Genomic DNA, 5,162 nt, shown 5'->3' on the forward strand with positions numbered 1-5,162 from the left:
TGCCCACGAGGAGAAAGACGTTTAACATAGCTTTCTCTCTCGAGACAACAATTGCGCTTTCGTACAAGGCGTTTAAAACAAATGATCTTTTAAGTGATGTGATGAGAAATGGCCGAGGCATGAAGTTGGCAATTTGTGAATCGGTCTCTTCAAACGGTCAATTTAAAATTTCAACCAAATCAAACTCGTGCTTGTCGAATGAAAAAAACAACCTACCCTCTTGAATAATGTAGTAGTCCTTAGGAGTGACGAAGGCTGGAAACATCCCGTGTGAAGTGTTTACTTCGAGTCCTTGAAACATACTAATTCGGCTCTTCAATTAGGCCAAAACCCTTGTTATGTTTACCGGACTACCAAATCTGGTGGTCACAACGGCTTTATTCGCAATAAGTTGTTATCTTGTGACTGGTTGTCGCCGTTGATCTGCCAACATGTTTTGCTCCTAAAAAGTCGAAAGTATTTTTATGGTTTATGGCTTGTTTCTCATGGAAGTTCGAGCTTCTACGCTCTGATATTGTTATTAGAGGTCAATCAATCTTCGACAGCAAACACGTCTCGCTTCGCCCTAGTTCCATATGATTGTTGACATCAGTTTCTCAAGAGTTAGGACTAGCATGTAATATGTACATAAGTTCGATTGCCTGTGTGGTCTTTCGCGAATTGAGCGGGTCATTATGGGCTTTTATATCCATGGGAAACAGAAACCAGCAGGCTGGTCAATAAGAAGACGTGATTGGAAATGTGTAAAATTGACATGTTTTCTCGTCAAGCCTTAGTTCAAAGCCAAATTCTAGGAAGATGGGTTCACAACAACATTCCCACCTTATTTGAATTACCACTCCCATCAACTCGTCTGCTCAAATTGCTTCCGACCCTTGCCAGATTATTTGATTCTGTGTGCCTCGGACACGCGTTCCATCCATGACTCTGGACTTCTTCATTCTCCGTTCACTCAAGACACGAACGAGCTTTCTTCGTCCACCGGATATTTATGTCCCAGCTGGATGATGTCCTCCCGCCTCCCGCCTCCCCCTCCCCCCTCCCCCCTTATCAAACAGACCCGATGCACATTAGGAACCCCGGAGCATGAAAATGAATGCCTCCCCTCAACATTAGATACTCAGATTATCCGAGTCTTCGAGTACATCCATGTTGTTCTAAAGTGTTGACAAATTGGCCTGTTTGCCACTGAACCCTGCCCATGCTTATAAATCATGGACCAGACGGGTTCCAACCTCCGTCGGATGGACCAACCAGCCTCTAGCTTAATGACCGAGTTTCGGCTTTCTTGACTAGCCCAAGGTAATTTGTCTTCACTACTCATTGCCATCAGTCGTGCGATCATTCATGAAACTGGTCCGCATGAAAGACACACATACTCGTTGGATGGGTGTGGGTGGGTGTGGATAGTCCAGTTCAGTTGGGGCTGTTCTTGTTGTTGTACTTGGTAGGTGAAAAAGACACATTGAACGTATCTGGGTTCTCGAGAACACATGTGGGGTAACGTTAAACAGAAACAACGGGAAGGAAGTCTACGATCTCTGGAATCGGGAATGAATCTCCCTAGTTCCCCAACTTCCTATTTACAGATCTTTGATAGTGCATACCAGAGGCAGGCATGAATGTGAAAAGATTAGACAATGCTATGCTGACGAAAGACGCTCAAAAGTATGTATGAATAAGTGCACGTCATGGTGAGCATGGAAAGAAAAGAGCGAAGACAGGTCATGTCTGTATGTAGTCATTCATAAAACGCTTAGGTCATCGGACTTATTGGACGTTACCCACCGTTCGTTCTCCCGCCAATTTAACGACACATTTCCGGAAGGACCAGCCCCTCAAATCGGATGCTTGGGTCAAGTGTACGTATGTCTGCGTGTACTAATACACGTGGCTAACTAGAAATGGGTATCCCTGGATAAGGTTTCTCTCGTTCTTATCAGACATAATAGCTTCAAAGTAACGCAAGAGAGTGGAGAGTCCATGTCTTACGTTCAACTTGGACCAATTGCCCACAGTCAATTAAGAAGCATGTCCAATTGGCCATGAAACATGAAAACAAGGATATACTCCCCTAAATATTCATTCTTTTCATGAGCAATGATGCTGGCTTAGGCTGAGCCTTCATCGTATTGTCATCCCTCCCCCGAGACATGTCGAGCCATCCACTGGTCACAAATTCAAAACATACGTATTCGATGCTTCTTTGACCCTTTTCAGATGTCTGCCACTGGCCAGTCAGTCTCTCTAGCTCGGCTGACAACACAAAGCAGGGGGGGTTACGAGTGTGACTGACGGGCGAAGTGGGTTGGTACAACAGTCCAATCGTGGTGGGAGTGTGGGTGGGTGAGGGTACTGGACCAATTGGATGGAGAGAAACAAGAGCCACTTCCTGTGAACAAGAGCGTCATCATCATCTTCCATCCCGACATGAATGCCATATGTGAACCAACAGACCGGTGCTATGGGGTGACAGAGAGATCAGCCAAACCCAAGAAAAGAATTCAAACCGAAAATCATTCATTATTTTCAGATCAAATCCGCCGAAATAATGATTATGCTAATCCTTTTTTTGTGCAGATTTGCGCCTAAAGAGAAGGTAACTTTCGTTCCTTATTAGAAAAGACAACGTGAGATTCGCAATCATTTTGGAAACATCATAGTGCAAGCAGCTCTTGGCTGAAGCAGATTGAATTGGGATAACTGTTGTCAATTGCAACGAGAGAATCGTTTTGGACCAATTGTTGAAAATAGCGATATAAAGTTAATGGTACGGACTATGGAGTAAACCCTTTGGAGACTGACAAGACAAGTATTGGACTCAAAGGAAGTACCTAGGAATCTGGGGATTCCAAGATCCCCGGATCACGGCCAGGACTGTACTCGTATGTCCTCTTATGAGATAGGATAAACTTTTCTTTGATCATGGCAAAGAACAAAAATAAGAATCGCTTGTATCGGCACTTTATATATTGTATGTCATCAAGGGCGTCTTCATTCGACTATCATTCTTTATCGTAACATCAGCAAACCTGACAAAAGGTGGTGAACGACATGAATTAACAGCCGGATCTACTATGCAGTTTTTGTATTAATGCGCGAACCACTGGATATTGTAACTGAACTTCGAAAGGTTAACAAACAGTATTCACACCAAAATTAGTCCATTTTAGGTGGATCCAAATACCTCAGTCAGTCAAAAAGCCTAGATCGTTATTTTCAAGCTATTTTTTTAGGCATTAACTTATAAAGTGGTCTGTTAAAAAATGATATTGTCACAAGCTTATGATTAAATGTAGCAAAGGAATAGCGGCAAAGAATTAAATTTAACTATGATTTTGGGATCCAGGAAATGTAGATCTTTCCAGGGAGTTAAGCAGCGCCCTCTGCATTGTCTAGGTGTGGACAATACTGATGGGGACCAAATCAATAATCACGGGAGGTTGCAACTAGGGCTGCCAATTTATATTTTCAATGGTATTTGATATAGGGACCGCGGGGTAGGAGTTAAACAAACTCTAGCGGCCAAAAAAGGAAAAAGAGCGTTAGTAGGGAAGAACCATGACTTTTTTGCTTCATTCAAATGTTTTGAAATCATGTGAGAAGACAGATGCAAACAAAAGTGATTACACTTCTTATGAATGATTGGAGGTTGTGCAAGATTGTAAAATAAGAGTGATGAGTAGAGACTTTTTTAATGTGTAGTTTAAATATCTTGTCTTTTAGGACATTTCCAAACATTCAGGTGGTTTTGACCATTTAACTTCAGTAAGTTATTAATAGTTGACAAATTCATTGGATAAAGTATTGTAAATTTGATTATTTAGTAACACCGTTTTGATTCAATCAAAAATTAATCATAAAAACTCAGTGGTGTATAGAGTCTCAAATTTCACACTTACCATTTATTAAAAAAACAATAGCAATTTACATTATTTGTGAATCAAATATTTTCATTTTCTCTACTATTAGGGCTGTTCTTTTAGTATTTGGTCTGTTTTAAAAAAATACTTTTTCTATATTTCACCAGAAGCAATGGAATATTTCAGTGTCTCTAGTGATGAGAGTTCTTATTTAGCATTGAATAGTAATGCCACCACACAAATAACTGAATTGATTTTTTTCCAAGGAATCTAGTCTGACTTCTTAACCCGTATTCTTTATCATCAAATTTGATGTATGAGTTGTTCAAAAAATAAACAACCTTTATTGCATTGTTGTAGAACCATCAACAGGAGTAATGGGATCAAATGATTATCATAATTAAATGAAGGGTACCAGAAAGCTTGGAAAATAAAGGCATTAGTTAATTTCCAAGGAATGAGTTATTATCAATCACAAAATTGCCTTAGTTTGATGTGAGAATAATCAGGGTGATATTTTGAGGCTTACTAATGGTTTCCCAACATGCCATTGCTCATTTTATATCATTGGAAAGAAATCAACATTAGTAACATCCTTCTGTGACTACTTATTTGATGGTATCAATAATCCAGTTCTTTTAGGATCTTTTATGTTGCTGAATATCTCATTCAAATTTACCTCAATTTCTTGTTTGTTAACTTGTTCGGGATAGAGCTTGCAGAGTTGGAAACCAACATTGTCAGCACATTAACATCAATTGTTGTCTAGGGTTGTTAATTCTCTTTCTTTACAACGACTCAAGAACAGAGGGTATAGAGCAGAGGGTATACTAACACTGTCTTTCCTTTTTTGCCGCGAGATGTCTCATTATGAAACAAGCAGTCCCTTTAACTGGTGGAATGTCGGAAACCCGTGAACTAGACGCAAAAAGTAACCCGCATTTTTCTTTCGTCAAACCAGGGTTGCTTTTTGCTCAAACTTGAAATTTTACGTAATGATGTAATCGGTCAGTGCTTTCACTTTCCAAGGCTTTTGTTAACCATGAATTTGAAATTTGATTTGATCGATTTGATCCCATCACTAGTGCACGAACAAGGGTGAACAGCTACAGCATAGAACAAAGTAAAAGACTTTGGTGGCAATATAAGTTTTAATTTGTTTGTGAGAAATCAAATGTCATGCATATGAAAAGTAATGAATAATACTTATCTCGAATTATTGATCAGTCGCTTCTTCGACGTTGTATGTACGATTTTTTTTCATCCATTATATTTGAGGAAATACAGAATTGGTGCGCT

Source organism: Tigriopus californicus, chromosome 3 (genome assembly GCF_007210705.1).
Source record: "Tigriopus californicus strain San Diego chromosome 3, Tcal_SD_v2.1, whole genome shotgun sequence".
Lineage (NCBI taxonomy): Eukaryota > Metazoa > Arthropoda > Copepoda > Harpacticoida > Harpacticidae > Tigriopus > Tigriopus californicus.